This window comes from Numida meleagris, chromosome 6 (genome assembly GCF_002078875.1).
Source record: "Numida meleagris isolate 19003 breed g44 Domestic line chromosome 6, NumMel1.0, whole genome shotgun sequence".
Lineage (NCBI taxonomy): Eukaryota > Metazoa > Chordata > Aves > Galliformes > Numididae > Numida > Numida meleagris.
This window is the reverse complement of record NC_034414.1, coordinates 29,167,073-29,184,072: the sequence shown is the minus strand read 5'-3', so window position 1 is coordinate 29,184,072 and position 17,000 is coordinate 29,167,073. Positions and strand designations below refer to the sequence as shown.

The following is a 17,000-nucleotide window of genomic DNA, read 5'->3' as shown; positions in this document are numbered from 1 at the left end:
TAAGCATCACTAAACTGGCTTCTGAAGTTTTCAGAAGGTGGTCACAAGTATCAGATGGTTATGCATTTGTAATTTTCCTTAGATATGCCAGATATCTCTAAAACACTCCATGCTGACTCTTGATGAAGTAATTAAGAATAATAATCCTAATAGGCTTAATTACCTTGGTTATTCTTATTATTTGTCTGAACTTTTTGCTTTGTGTACATTTATTGTATGTACAGTCTGGAAAAGAAATACAACATTTTCTATAGAAATACAGAAAAATAGTTGTTGTCTTCTAATGACTTGGGTTTGTATTTATGAAGATTTAGCATTATGGTACATTCTCTGCCACTTTTTTAGTCTAATGTGACTTTGATGTAGCTGAAACCTAGTCACTCCCTCCTCTGTGGTTAGAAACTGATTTTTCTTCAGTAACCTTTTTTTTTTCCAATTTGTTTTAGCATATCCAGTTTGCCTAAATCCTTTTCTGTTGCTGCATCCTTTAGCTAAACATTTTTTCCTTTGAGCTCTTAATACCATGACATACTTATATTTATTTTTGAAAATGTGCATATTTAAAATATTTGTTTTCTTGAAGCTTGAACTTAGAACACATTCTTTCTATGATCTCAGTCCGTTCATGCTCCAGTTAAGCTATAGTGTTTTTCCCTCCTTGAAGTACTCCTTTTTATGATTGTGCGCAATGTACACTTACAAGAAAATTCAGTCTTTGCCTCGTACAGCCTCCTACACAATAATTTCTTTTGCATTGCAATATTAAGTAGAATGCTATAAATACTGCCATTTTTTCATTAACATCTGATTGAATTATTTGACCTCAACTCAGGAAAGCACTTAAATATGTTTTATTTAGCATTTTAAGTATGTACTTAAAATTGAGTGCATGCTTACTTGCTGCCCTGAGTGGGAATACTTTTTCAGATTGTTCTTTGGTTTTGTCTCTTTCTTCTAATGTTTTATTTTCCAGAAATATACATGAGTGCTGTACTGTTAACTCTTTCGAGGACTTACATTTTTTGACCACCTCCAATGAACAGAGTTCTGACTTCTTCCCATTCCGTGGGTCTTTTTAGGTAAATGAATGTTTTACTCCCCAGAAGTACTTCCTTTCCTGCACAGCCAGAGTAGAGTGCCAAAATCGATTCTGTTAGACAGCAACCTGAGTTTAGGTCAGTTTGGCTACGAACAATTTGCTCTGAAAGATCTTTTTTTGAATTTTGAATTTTTATTTTTAGCTGTCAGCTAAAATGCCTTCCTTCGTCGTGATCTCCACTTTCTAACAGACTGTTGTCTAGTTTCCTTTTTTCTTTATAGAAAAGAGAGAAAATAATAGCAGACCTGGGCTTTGTGCTTTATAAATTTTGGGAAATCCTTCTGTTTAAATCCCTACCGCTTTGTATCCTCTGAATTTGAGTTCCATATTAAAAGAAAATTAGAAAGCTTAGTAGAAAGCCTTGGCAGAGTTAAGAGGTTTTGCTTCATGTGACACTGAAAAAAAAAAAAAGCTTCAGGTGATTTTGGAAAGAATACTATGGAGACATGTTTTGTCTCCAATTCCTCCTCACTCTTTAACACTTCGGTCTTTAATCAGCTGTAATTTTGGGAGTGATGTTCTTCTGTCTTCTCCCTTTAATACTGGCACACAGATAAGTCAGATAAGTTTATTTTTATCTTGGGAGGAATTCTGGGGAAGGCAAGGAGGGATGACATTCAGGAAAGAGCATATTCATAGGTATTTCAGCACCCAGCAAGTTCCCCATCAGTATCAGACAATGTATCCCCTCTGTTGTTGTTCACTTTAACCACTTCTTAGTTCTTCAGATTCGCTGCCTTTTTACTGTTGTGTACACAGAGCTGCCAAATACTGATACCCTTTTAGGTCGACAAGGTCACCCAAACCCCTGCCTTGGTTTCCTGTCTGCAAAATGAATGGAATAATTCCTGTCTTCTACTACTACTGAGATTCAGTACCTGAGTGTGTGTAGTGTTTTGAGAACATCTTCTGGAAAAGTATTGTTAAAGAGCTAGTGTGGAGCTGAATTGCAATGCACTTCCCCATCCGAGACTGTCATACTGCAAGAGAAATTTTTTGAGTTCTGGCTTGGCCTGTGACAGAAGAGGTGATCTGAGTTAGCAAGCCTGGACAACACATCTGACATGATTCAGATTTGGGACAAGGAGCACTATGTCCATACATACAGCATGTGTACGCACATGCATAAAATCATGGTCACAGGCTTCAAAACTGAGCTATATTGTGGCTAGACTTCCTGATAAATTGGATTCATAGTGCAGACAAGCCCTTTTATTGTTAGTTATTTTTTTTCCCGTTTTGTGTTGCAAAAATTTATTACAAATCTCACCCTACTGATGGCTTGAGGTTCATCCTGCTACTACTGCAGTCATTTCAATGTTACTGTCTCCTAAGAAGAAACTTCAATCTCCAAGATGGGAGAGAATCTGAATGCTTACGACACAAAACAGAAAGCAAGTAAGCGTACAGTCCTACCTTTCATTCACTTTCTTGATACTCTCAGAGTGCTGTGAATTCTAAGGGAAAGGAGTGGATATTGTTTGACTTCACTCGTTTGCCTAAAATGCATCTTTTTGGTGTTCTGGTCCACAGAACTAATGTTGCATATCTGCACAATGCAATTTGTAACTACCTGTACGTAGGTTATCTTTTTGTCACTTTAATACAATGACGTGGCCACAGAAAATCAGAAATATATTGCACAAATGCTTGTAACTTAATAATGAGTGTGGAATTACAAACTGTGACTTTCTGAGCTGTTTGATGTTGAGTCAAAGGGCTTGAACTGTAAAGCTCGTGTCCAGCTTTTTTTCAAATGCAGAATTTTTTAGACCTGTGGGTTGTGAGTTGGTCTGTGTTCTGCAGGCTGGCTCCTGCTGCCTGTAGTCAGAATAGAAGTGACTGCAAAACAAAGGGTGGATCTTCCTGCTGGTGGGCATGCAGAGGTATTGAACAGATTGAACGGCTGACTGTTGGCTTCTTGCATGCGTGAGCAGCTCTCCTGTTCACAGCCTTGCACCTTGGAGCATAATGAAACTTCAGGCCCTTTCTTTGCCTCCAAATCAGCCCAGTTTTCAGGCTGACCCATCATGTTTTAGAAGTGCCAATTCCCATGCTTCTACTTCTGCTTGCTGTTGGTATTCACCGTGTTTTACGTTCTTTCCAGAAGTTCTGTGTTAGTTATTCAAAAGTCACACCTTCTCCATAGTTATCCATGCCTCTTTCCCTTTCCACTTAAAATTCCAGTGCAGGGTCAGCTCTTGGTGAAGTTGTCTCAGGCTGCATTTTCCTCAGGAGCTATTCCTGTGTTACATATTGCTCTGAAGAGCTGTCAAGATGGAGCTTGGGCTAAAATCTAGGTAATCTCTGGTGTTTGTTTCATCCTATTAAAAGCCAGCTTTTATGTCTGAGACAGTTCCTTATTTCAGTGCACTCTTTTTGTGTATGTGCAAGTCTCTCACACTGGGCTTTCGCAAAGGGCCACTGAATATTTCTCCATGCTACTTACACCACGCATCTCTGGCTCCTTACTGATCTTCATATTTTAGGAGTAGTGTGAGGTCTACATCTGTTAGTCTTGCAACACGCTGAAGACTAGCTGTTATTTGCCTTTTATTGGCACAAGAAATATCTGAGCTATCCAGTTCAGAAAATTAAATTAGCACAAGCCTCATCTGAAGCTATGCCACATTACTCTTATTTTGTTATCTTCACTGTTCTGGATCTATAGAATAGTTCATTAAAACACCATCAGTAAACTCAAGAGAGAGCAAAAGTTGTTCACCAGGTCAGAGTCTCAGCTGGTTTAGATAATAAGCTGGTATTTGTTTGTTTCTTTTCTTCTGTTTCTAATACAATACTAATGCTTTACAGTATATTGTACAACATACCAAAAGCTGAGCCAAGTGTAATTCTTCAGATTTACCCTTCCCAAATGTGCAGCACAAACCAGCGATACTTACAGTCTTGACTCACTCAAAGGGGGAGGATTTTTAAAAGAAGAATCAACAAGAAAAGAAAAATGCCAATGAATTTCTTTTGGGGAGAGATTTTGGGAGTTTACAAGATCTACCACTCCATGCACAGAACTTTTAGTAGTCGACTGTTTCGACTACATTATATCTAGACATTGCCCAGCTGTAACACTGGAAAAGTCTTAAAACACTGGGTGTTTTTATCACTCTGCATGCAGTAAGTTCAAAGCATTAGCAAAGCACTTTTATGGGGTAGGCATTATGCCTACTTTGGAAAATGGAGTACAAAGAATTCATTGTATCACTAAGCTGTCACAGCTACTTAGTGACAGAGCCAGCATTAGGAAACATGTGGCTGGACTTCTCTCTCGTATTACCTCTTGAGAATTAATCAAGGTGTATGCAGAGTTTATGGTGAAAGTCTTAACTTCTTTTTTTTCTCTGCAAATGTATTTAGGGACAAAAGGATGAAGGTGGAAAGACACTGTGTTTCATGTTGGTGTCAAGTCTTTAGGGTCAATAAAACCAGACCGGCAGTAAATCCTAGTGTGGTATAAAAAATAACATCAATAAAATTTAAAACAGGAATTTGTTGGGCAGCTTCTACACTGAAGTGGATATCTAATATTCTGGAGGAGGAGATTAAGAAGAAGTAGGTGCAGTATAAGAAGTCCATAGCATGATACTCATTTCATTTATTCAACGTTAAGGCTTGGTACAGCAGTCATATATATATATATACACTTTTGAGGAACAATTTATTGTAAAACAAACTATAGTTATCCTTAATAAACTGAAGGTGAAGCCAATGGTAAAATGAATTTGTTGAACTAAGAATACTACTACTGAAAACACTTTTCTAGTTGCTGCATGTTTTGCTGTTCCAGGACTCCGCACAGCTAGAGGCATGTGCCGTAACTGGCATTATGTCTGCAGAAGTTGTGACATAAGGCATTTTGCAAATTAGCGTATCCCAAAACACGGAAGAATTTTTACCAAGTTTTGAAAATATTTGAGCAATTATCTTTCACCTGTCACACACTCTGCTCTGCTGCTGCACTTTGTTTTGAAGTCCAAGCATCTTGTTGTAAATTATTTTTATCTTTGCCTTAAGAACTCTACAAATTCATCCTATCCTTCCGTGAGAAAGTCTCTTCTGGGTCACTGTCTCACCAGTGAGAGGCATGGCAATCCCAACACATAGGATCCAGCGGCTTCTATTCTCCTGTCCCATTCTCCAGATCTGAAGATATGCTTCCAGTCTTACCTGTTGCTGTTTCACTCCTGGTTTTCCACAGTGTTTGCTGTGGAAAGCAAGCAGTGTCCTGAAACGATCCTGTCCCAAAACACATCTTTATCCTAGGCTTCCTTTCTCACATGTTTGCCCATATCTGTCTTACTTATCTTATTGGAAGAACAGCTACTCCAGGAGGGGGACTACAGAAAGCCTGTTGCTAAACATCAGCTATCCATACTAGAGCATAATTTGCTTCTCTTCAGTTTTTCTCAAAATTGAATTAAAGAAGTTAGTTCCTAACATTACTATATTTGCAGTTTAATATTGAACTCCACAGTGGAGGCTCAGTTGCAGTTTCTTGAGAAATACTTCAGACTAATCTGTTATAATGGAATCCAAGGAAAATGCATGATCTTGTGAATTTTAATAGCAAATATGTGAGATGATATAAAGAGCTTCTAGTTGCAGTGAGCAATTAATCTAGAGCCTCATCAAAATTGCAACTGAATGTCCAGAAGACATCAGCTGTTTTTGGCTATTGTATGTGTAGTTTGTAGGATGCACAGCATGAATCTCAAAAGATGTGATCCAGCTGTGTTCACTTGGGTTAATTTGAATGATATGAAAAAATAATTTAGTTCTCTTAAGTTTAATTCTCCAAGAGTAGGTGCTTTGTAAATGGGAAATATCAGAAATCTTGTCCTAACATTGTTTACTATTACTGAAGGGGGCACAATCTATTTTTCATCACCTGACAACAACTCCCAACATTTCTGTAGTTCCAGTAGCAGGTATGATGGTGTTTCCAAATAGTTGAATAAATCTCTTATTTTTTGTTCTTGACATTTCCAAAAATTTACGTATAACTAAGATACCAGTAAAAGAGAAAAATAACACTGGTAGACCTAATCTAATTTCTGGTAGAATTAATGCAGATGTTCTCAGTTATCACCAACATCCAAATGAAATTATCTTTTTTTCCCTCTCTTTTAGGGGACACCTTTGGGCTTGGATTGATTTGTTGTTTTTGTGTGTGTGTGTGTGAATTTTACTGTTATCAGTCCCATTGTGATTTATCTTAATATTGGGGTAAGGTTTGCCAAAACAACCTGCAGGACTGATCTTCCCTGCAAAACAAATAACATGCTTCTACGGTGCTGTCTTCTGCACATATTTAAGCTGTGACCTTGAGGAGTGGGTTGTTATCCCAAGTAGTGAAAAATTACCTTGAGTATAGCTTCAAAGGTGTGTGATTTTATTTGGATAATCTCAAATACTATTTTTTCTCTATTAACCAAAGCCAAAGGGGGATGTGTCATGCTGTGGTCTCAGCACAGAATGGCTTCTTGCATTTTTCTGAGTTCATTTTCCATTCTGAGTCCTAATTTTCTAAGAGGTTTCTAATGATTCACATTTCCAATTTGTTAGATATGTAAATAGAAATTCGTCATTCTAAAATTTGAAAAAGCTCCAATTTTATCAGGGAAATACTGACTAACTCTATTTCCTAAAGAAATAATTAGGAGAAATAGGATGCAGAGGCCAAGATAGTCCAGAATTTTAGTGACACTACTTTGAGCCACAAGGTATTTCCTCCCCTCCTCCCCCCCCTACCAAATATTGATGAGAAGAGACATGGCTGATTTATGTCCCCTCTACTCTTCTTTCCTCTGGATGATATCAGATCAGACATGTTTGGAAAACAATAATATGCACTCATGTATTTTGTTCTGCTTTATAATGGACTGTTGATCTATAAGTTGTAGACTCTCGCTATATTATTTATTTGTCTTTCCCAGTATGCTTTCATGGAATCAGCACTTAGGATAACCAAACTACTGAGTAGCAAGGCTTCACAGAGTGCAATAAGAGATTTCCAAAAATGCCAGTAAAACTTCATGGTACACTAAACCATTGTACATTTTGAATAAGTTGCTTTTTTTTTTTAGGATAAATTCCTTAAGAATACCTTAGTTTATAAAAATGTATTAAGTGTTATTAGTGGTAGGAAGGTAAAGTTTAAAGCTCTTACATTTAAATTTGCAAGTTTAAGAGATAGAGGAAATGCACCCAATCAATTTTCCCTTGCATAAAAGGATTGCAAAATATTTCAAGTATCAAAAGCTGGATGGTAAAACTTCCAGTTCAGTTGGGCTAAAAGATATTGACTATTAAAACAGCCACAGCCTGGTGTTCAGTCTGCTGTAGCTGGCTTATTTTTCAAGTCTGTTGCATTTTTAGGGAGTCTGAAGCTGTTGATGACTTTGAAATATTACGGATATTTTTGGTAGAAATAGATTACTGGCCAAATTGCAGATTAGGCTGAAAAGGGTGTAAAAGATCTCTGTAATGCATTGTTAATATGTACCTACAGCATGTAGTACGTACAGTTCACAGCTGTTTGTTCTCACTTATTCTTTCATATATTTCTGAGTCTGAGGTCACAGAGAAGCAAAACTTGTGGTGGCTTAGGAGGGGATGCTGGCTTAGCAGATGGGTATTTTGTTTTCTAGATGATTTCTGCTCCCTTTTCCAGCCATTGCAGCTATAAAGAATGATAACTGAATTTTGCTTAACGCTCTGAAGTAACCAGGGATCGATGTGGGCCTTAGTTGCACTAAGTGACTGACAAGTTTGTTCCTTCCTGCTTTCTTAATAGCCACCTCATTTTGAAAAAAATTATTGGTGTATTGGTTAGTCAATCTTCTGTGCAATAGCAGTTACTACCCTCATACTCTACAGACCTTTTAAACTGCCTTAGACAAATTGCGGATGGAGTCATATGTCCAAATTCTCTGTTATTCTTGTCTTCAAAATTGACCGACGGTTATATACAGTGAAGTAAAACTACATAGTTGTTTAAGGGTAGCCATTATGGGTCAGTATAAATAGCCAATCTGTGTCCAAAATGCATTCAGTGAAAGTCAGCAACTACCACAACACAGCAAGAAAAGAGAACGTCTTTAATGAACATTGTAGAAAAAGTGTGCCTTGTAATCCTAGAAAAGAATTACTTCGCTTCTGTGACAATGATAGAATACATTGAGCACTGAAGGACATGAACCATGTGATGCTCTCTGGTGCTTGTAGACATCTGCCTGTAAAGGCTGATTAAATAGAGGGTAGTTTTTGGACCAGGGAGAGCCAATAGTCCTGTAGTCCCCCGTTGCCTGTTTAAAAAGTAAATGGGAAGGCTCCAGTGCTGCAGGGCAGGCAAATAAATGTGGTTTGTTGGGGAATTAACACTGAATTGCTGAAGGAAATTCTAGCACCTCCTAAAGCTGCTTTGTGCTGCTTCCTTGAAGCACCAAGGAGCAGCCTGAGCAACCACTGTCCTCCCTCGAAAATGTTGGCACAGGGTCACAATGTGGAATAAGATGGGGTTAGGGAAAGTGTTTTAAAATGGCTCAGAAAAGCTGTGTAATTACAGAAGCCCATTGAGTTGTCCCAGTTTGCTTCCAAGACATGAGTTTGCTGTGTCCCACTGTCTTGAAGGCTTCGAGGAATTAATTGGGTGGAATCTACAGAATTAATTCAATTAATGACATTGAGTCGTGCCTTACATGCTATACCTCTCCAAACTCGCATATCTGTAATGCTGCCTTTCTGATGGGCTTGTCAAAGCATCAAATAAAAATGCTGGTACTGCTAATTATCTGCTTGAAATAGGCCATGAGCCCTAAATAGGCCTTTGTTAAGAGCATTTCATTAGTTAATTCGTATTCCCATTTAGTTGTTAGGAAATAAACTAGATATAGAAAGGTGTAGAAAACAAATAAAAGCTAAAGATAGAAAGAATTATAAATACATAGCTTGCTGGATAGATACTAGTTTGCTCTGAGGTGTCCTGAGGTGTTCATTTGAGTGTGGGCCCTTTGAATCTACCTGGTGGATCCAGGGTTTAGGACTGGTGGTAATGGCTGCTGATACCTTTAGTAAGTTCACTTATTTTCTGAACATTTGTCTCTACGTCAGCAAACAGGAGTAACAATACATTTATTCCCTCAAAGGTATTGAGATTTAATGTCACTGAACTTAGGAAGGGCTTTGAAAATTTGAGGCACTGGACAAAGCAGGGGGCGTGTGTGGCCTAAGATCTGCACTTGGCCAGCGAAAGCAAGGAGCGTTAGCAGCTGCTGAGGAAAGCTAGCAAGTGCGAATAAACTAAGCTGTATTTTTCACTGAGGAAAAAGGAAGTGTAGATTCTGACTTTCTTGCAGCTCTGTTAAGGAGCAGGAGTTGTGTCTAGCTCTCCTCTCAGCCTGGAGCATGGCGGTGTGGAAGAGCAGAGGTGAGGCACTGTGTGACTTAACCAACATTCTGGACAATGCTGCGTTCTCCCATCAGTCAGAAACAAACGAAACAACCAAAAGCCCTTTTGTTGAGAACGGTGTGAGATCTAAGAGTGAATTCAAAATTTTATTTTTTTTATAAGACAATTTGATATGCATCAGAAAATTCCCATTTAAGCTATGCTGTTTGCTGCTTGGAGAGTGAAGCAGGTCTTGGCTTTAAGATCTGTCAGGAGGTGAAGTGTTTTTCCTGCAAGGTTCTCCCCTTCAGCTCAGCTAGAATCAGGCCAGAGGCTTTTACAGAGGTACATAGCTGACTTGGTAAAGGAATAAGGTGGATTCAGAGAGCTGTCATTATGCAGAGGTTGCAGGGAAGGGTGGAGGAGCAGCAAGGCCTGTTGAAACTAACACAGAGCTCTGGGCTGCTGGCAGGGCATGAAGGAGGGTGGCATTTCTTCTTGGGGGATGGCTTACGCATGTCTCTGCAGACAGGTCTCTACAGGCTGGGGAGCACATAGTACAGGATGTGAAGGCCTTCCGGGCACACAAACCCTTTTCATGGAGTGGGGCAGCACAAGGGTGCAGCAGTGCAGATTTTGAAGGTTACGTTTGTGTTGGCTGCATTCCTTGTTCCCAGAGGAGGAAAGGCTAAAGACCTCAGGCTATCTCTGGGTGGTAGCTGTTTCAACTTAAAGGCGTGTAGCTGCTTGAGAACAGCATGCTTTTGTTTTGTTTCTTTTTTCTCCTGGTGGAAGTTTTATCAATTTATTATGATAATTTTTAAGCAATTGGTGGAGATGTAAGACTTGCATAACTTTGTACTTTTCCTATGCAAAGCAGAGTAAATTGGATGTAAATACTGTGGTCAGTTTCTGAAAGATTCCTTGGTTTCTTCCAACTCCTATTTATACTCAGTGAAATCCAGTGCCTATAAAATTACTGCTGCTGAGAATTGCCTTACTGAAGGAGGAAAAAGAAGTTTGGATAGATATACCTGGCAAAGCAGGAGCTGGAAGTCCTGTCCTGGGAGCTCTAATATGGTTGCAGCTAGTAGCAATGTGTCTTGTGGAAAAGGTCTCTAATCTTCTTTTTTCTAAAAGGTGCTTGTGAGTCTTCTAGAGAATCATTATGTTCATGTTTTCATGCCGTTGAACTGCTAAATCAACCTTTTATTCCCGAATGTGTTGCACATGAAAATAGGAACAGATGAAATAACAGTGAGGCAAGGACAACACCTGTTTGTTGTTTATAGGATTAGGAAGTGTTTCTCATTAAGTTATCAGTGGTATATATGCGTGTGCATGTCTGTTATTTGGGGAATTGTGCCAAATTCTGGTGACTTTAGTTGAGAATATGAATTCTAACAACTCACAAAGACAAACTTGTCTTTGCCTTTAGTGAGGGTAGCTACCATGCCTTCCTATCTGAAAACATCCACTTAACATGAGTATCACCATTCCAGCCTATGCCTCTGTCATGTATAAATGTGTGACTTTTGTTTCAATTGATTTGTATTAGCAGCAATTACTAAATGTAAGCACTTGTCTGTTGTTTGCGTTGTTCTTTCTTTGTTAGCCCACAACCATTTTAGTACAATAGGTAAATACCTTTGTTATTTAGGTCTTGATCAAGCATCAGAAGCAGCATTTGATTTTGAGCATATCAATTTCATTTGTTACAAGGTATTTTTTGCTTGTGATGACTGGGCTCTGTAGCATGCTTGGTGTGGTCTTCAATCTTCCCTACAGAAACTCAATGTGCTGAGGCTGATGGCCAGATCAGCCTGGGAGTATGGGACTCCTACTTGAAAGAGTAGTGACTAGATGCAGTGATTTTCTTGAATTTCAGAAGACATTGGATTTTCTCTCTTTTATATACTTTGTGTGAGTCAAAATAGTTTGTTTTCTAAGAATGAAGATATACGCTGTCTTTTATCTCGTAATAGTTGCGATGTAAATATGCTTGGTTTGGTTCTGGAGCTCAGGACTGTCAGTTTCAGTAGTGTGGATGCTTTTCATCAGAGAAGCCACCTCTCCTTTGGGATGAGCACCTGCTGAGCAGCACTGCACTTGACATTTGCTCTTGAAAACTCTCATTTTTTGTAGGAACTCTGAGTGTTGCAGTTTAGACTTTGCCTCTTTCTACCTGATTTCACTAAAAATGCTCAGTTTTATAAAAGGTTTTTTCCTTGTGAATATTAGGTACAAGTCCTGCTGAACTCATTAGGAACTCTGAACAACTCCTGTAGTAAATCATGCTGATGCTGAAAAACATCTCCCTGATGAAACAGGAGCCAAAGAAAAAGCTGATTCAGTGTGTAGCCTAGTTGAATTTTACAAGTACCCCGCTACTTTGACAAACTGCTAATTCAGAGTTCTTCCTCTGGATAGAGTTATGCTGGTTTCAAGGAGCTACAGCAGGTTCCTAAGGAGAAAGCTGTGGTTCTCACAGCTGTTTTGAAGTGTGCTACCTTCACTCCAGTTTTCTTCTGTTTCCAGGCTTGCTGCCTGCCCCATCTGGCTTTGTGGTATTGCTTGATGTGCTTTCCCTCCACTGGTACCCACACACTGCACCACTGTTTTGACCTGTTCCTGAATGCCTCACTAAAATCTCTGTGCTTCAGGGAAAGGGAGAGGTTCCTTCCTGGAACCTGGACTGGTGTGAAAAATGGCTGGGGAGCAGTAAAACTTCCTTTCTTTCTCCTCCAGCATGCTGAGTCAGCACCTCAGCCCTGCTGACGGTCATTCTTACCTAATATTCTCTACAGACATTGAGTACAGTGAAAACTACAAAACACGTGGACTGATAGGGGTGGAGTAGTTTGAGATTATTGCAAGTCGTCTTCATGTGCTTGCTCCTCCAACTCAGCAGGAAGACTTTAATAAATGTTTGCCTAAATAGCATTGCTTGCAAAAAGGGGAATTCTGCTCTATTCTTTTAACAAATAGTCATTTCATGAGAGGTTGCTTTTTCTTCCTCCTCTCTTGGTACATTCCTGAAGACTTTATACCTTTGCTGGTTACTGATTGATAGTTCTGCACTGCGCTCCCTTTAATTTTGCAATAAACTAACAAGGAGGCTGAGACCACAAAGTTTACAGAAAATGACTTATTTACTCAATCAGATTTACAAGGATGACAAAGTCAGATTTAGTAGTTCCAGTGTGGTCCTAGGAAGGGCAGGAGGAGTACTTGAAAAACTGTACTGTATAAATAATCAAACAGAAAATAGTTTGCTTATTCTTCCATGTAAAGCAATCATGTTTCAATGCCTAGGCCAACTCTCTCCCAGGACCCGCAGAAGCTTTCAGCATAAGCAGGAATTACACTATTCCCAACAAATACTGGTGGTGGAAGCTTACATACCTTAAATAAGTGTTTTTATTTTTCTATTGTATTTCCAGAAAACTGACATTGAAATTGGCTTTGTGCTGAAATCGCACCAGTGGAAGGAGATGCTATTTTCACCATGTATTAATTGTAGCATTAGCAGTGACCTGTCTTAAACAGGAACACTGCTTTCCTAGAGAATTTCTTGTTTCCATTCCTATAAAGATAAGGGAGATAATCAGAGAAGTAGGCATTTTTTTAAGCTAAAATTAGGAACTTGAAAATGTGTTCCCTCTATTTCTTTGTGTTTCTCTTCAGTAGCTTCACCAGCTGCAAGTGAATAGACTGAAGGGTCAAAAGGTTTATTGACTTCCATTGGAAACTGTCTGGAGCAAATTTCCAGTGTTACTGAACTATCTAGCTGAATTTTTGTCTTTTTTTGCAGTAGAAGGTGTTTTCATGTACAGTCATGGGCTGAAGAAGTCCTGTGTTCTTCATTTGTTGCCAGGGTGACAGGAAGCAGTAGCAAAACCTTCTTACCTGTTGCATGTGTCAGGACAGAGTTGTGTGCAGAGAAGTATAATGATTTTTGTGACTGTTAATGCCATAGGTAATGAAAGTACCTCTGGTAATAAAAATATTTTGTTCCATTAATTGATGTTAAAAATAGGAGCTGCTATTCAAATACTATGTATTTTAGTGTGATAACATTAAAACATTACGTAGCAACTTTTTTATTGTTGAGTGTTCTGCTGGAAGAAAATAAACTCATGATGGGCATTGAACCTCTGAAGTGGAAGCTATGCTTGGCTGGTAATGATGTCCAGTATCTGTGGAAAGGAACCACAACAGAGGCAACTTTTCCTTACCTACTCAGACTGTGGATTTGGCAAGTCTCCTGTTCTAAACAGGGTATATCTGATCTGTACTTCAATGGCAGATCTCCAAGGAAAAGTTGAGGAAGTGCTACTGTTAATTCAGTGCAAGGCACTCTTTCTAGTAAATCTGCTTGGACTTGTGACCCCAAACAGTTTCCAGCCACTGTTTTGCATTGAGAGGCAGTTTCTTTCAAATGTGGCCTCTAGCAGACCAAAGGAAAATATTCTAACCTTCACTCACCTAACACGGGTTATCTGTAAAATATGGAGACATTAAGATCAGAACTGAGTACTAAATGTTCTTCTTTGAAATATAAGGAATCATCGAATGGCGTGGGCTGGAAGGGACCTTAAAGACCTTCCAGTTCCAGCCCTGTACCATGGGCAGGGCTGCCTTCCACCAGCTCCAGCTGCCCAGGGCCCCATCCAACCTGGCCTTAAACGCCTCCAGGGATAGGGCACCCACAGCTTCTCTGGGTGGCTGTGGCAGTGCCTCACCGCCCTCTGAGTACAGAATTTCTTCCTTATGTTTAATATAAATCAGTCTTCTTTTAATTTAGAACTACACCCACGAAGGAGCTGTTTCACTCCATATCTCTTTTGTCTACCTGTATATTTTCTCCATATCATACTCGGGCTTATTTTTAATTGTCTGAATATATTTCCTCCCATCTCAAATGATATTCGTATATCCATTTCAAAATAATGGAATTTAAGTACATCGTTTAGATTGATGAAGGAGAGTTTGGGGAAAAGTTAATATATTCTTTAGATGTAGAGTCACGTGCTATGAACACTCAGGACTTCAAACAATGTCTGTAGGATTGGAGAGTGCTGAAAACATATGGCTTTGCATGCCAAAGTATCATTGACCACATTTTTAATCTAGGAAAAATTAAATAAACCTTTCAAATTTCCAGTAAGGGTATGTCATTGGAGTTTTGAGCCTTTATAAGAAGATGTATGTATCCGGGGAAGTTCTCTAAATTAGAGTGTCTTACCTTTTTTATTTGGAGATGGAGGTGAATAGGGGTCTGCTTTTCTCCTTGTGTTAGCTCGTAGCTTGTGTTCGAGTCAGTGAGAGTTTGGAGCACTGTGCACACCTGCAGAATGAGATTCAAACTGCTTTATGTTGTGTGCACAGAAATAAATATTGGTTGATGATACAGGAATGCACAGCTGCACCTGATGGAAGAATTTTGCAGTAAATGAGGCTGCAGAAGTGTGACGAAATTTAATGCCACGTTAAGTGCTTAGCTACCAGACTCTTGATTTCTACTTACAGGAGAGCTGAATGTATCTGTTGGCTCTGCAGGCTCACAGAAATGAAGAGTGATTTTCAGTTAATTCCAAAATAAGCGTTCTATACATGCATATGGCTTCATCTCAGAGGAAGTGTTCATATTCAAGATAGTATTTAAACATGTATTTAATCAGTGTTTAGCTATCAATGATGTAATGGAACTAAGAATACACTTAATTCCCATCCTCAGAACAAGTGAGAGAGGAGCATTTACTTGGCTAGGACTGTGCCTTTTTAAAGTCACTTTTTAAACAGGTGTCTAGGATATTGTTAGTGTTGAATGGTTACTGAAGGACACATCAGAAGTTGAAAAGTAAATTCAGAAGTGTAACCAGAATTAAACATAACAGGTGAAAAAAATGTACAGTCCTACAGCTAACAGAGCTGTGGAGGTCCCAGTTGAAGAGGAAACCAAAATGTCTGAAAGAATTAAAAAAAAAAAAGCAGTTGAATTTGTTCTTTTTGTGTTTTGTTTTAAGAATGAACTTTAAATATGGTAGCTTTTCTTTAATATGTGATACATAAATAAAATACATGATGGCACAGTGTAAGATTATCTTGGCACAGGTTTGGGATGACTACATTGCTTACAGAGCTTTTGACACTTGAGAATAATGTGATCATTGCAAAAGCTTGCCAATGAAAACTTCTTATCCCACCAGTATGTATGTGCATGGAAGTTTTTGTTAGTGTGTTCTGTTTCAGCACATTTCTTAGTACTGATTGAGGAAAGCTTTCAGTTCTATGCTGCCAGAATAGCCTCTATGGATTCAGATGTTGTGACACAGTGAAAACGAGCAGCTGCAATCTGTTCAGACGGATAGGGCTTGCATCCCATTCTTTATCTTTCCCTGCTCTTAGCTGCCCACTTATTTCATTTGCCTTGAACCAGTTTCCTGTGTGTTTGGCAGTATTGCAAGATATACCTTGAGAACCTTAGTCTAGGTGCAAGACCAAATACAGCTGTTATCTACCACGTGTGCATTCATTGCAGTGTTCATAAATGCCCTGTCCCAGTGGTGCAACCTATGGTTAGACTGGGCAGGGTGGTGGTAACCAGCTGAAGTTCCAGCAGAGCTTGCAGACTGTGGCAGAAGAGCATGATAGACGTTACTGTGGGACTCTGATGGTCCTGAACTCCTTTGAGTAGATCAAGACTTGACTTAGAAGCTTTTCAGTTTAGTCCTGACTGATCCAGTCCATAGAGCTCTCAGGCAGCACCATGCCTGCTCCCAAACAGAATTGGGTGGGCTGAAATGAGTTTGGAGGAAGAGTGGCAGCCTTGGAAAAGGCTGTGTAGACTCCATCACATCTTTGGTAGCTCACATTGTGCTGGCTGGCAAGGATGCAGTGCCACCACTGTGGTTATGATTATGATCTGACAAGAGCTTATGTGGGATCATTAGAAAAGGAAAATAGTGTCATGTCATACTACTTAGTGTTAGAAAGCAGGAGGAAGGCATGATCAGAGGGAGGGGAGGCGCGATGGAGGAAAGAGCAGATAAATTTGTCATCCTTTTAGCAGTATCAACCTATTAAATTATCCCAGTAGCATCATGAAACCACATCCAGTAGCATGTAGGATTGTTGTGGTTTAACCTGGCAGGTGGCTCAGCACCACACAGTCATTCACTCAACTCCCCCTTCCCAGTGGAATGGGAGAGAGATTTCAAAAAACAAAGTAGAACCTGTGGGATGAGATAAAACTATTTACTAAGATAGAGAAAAGGAAGGATAATGGTTATGACTACATATATATATATGACTGTCTATAACAAGTGATCCACCACCTGCTGCCCAATGCCCAGCTACCCCCTGAGCAGCAGAAGGAAAAAAGATGAACTCCCACCCCTTTCAAAACTTTCCTTCCACATGATGTCCTATGGTGTGGAATATCTCCCTGGCCAGTTTAAGTCAAAACTCCTGATTCTGCCCCCTCCCAGCAAA

The 17,000-nt window shown here is 39.3% G+C and overlaps 1 protein-coding gene across 15 annotated transcripts in view; it reads left to right on the top strand.

Moving 5' to 3' along the window:
- The window catches only part of RAD51B (RAD51 paralog B), a 350,163-nt gene that overhangs the window by 133,353 nt on the left and 199,810 nt on the right, over nucleotides 1-17,000 (top strand). The gene's annotated exons all lie outside the window — the stretch shown is intronic.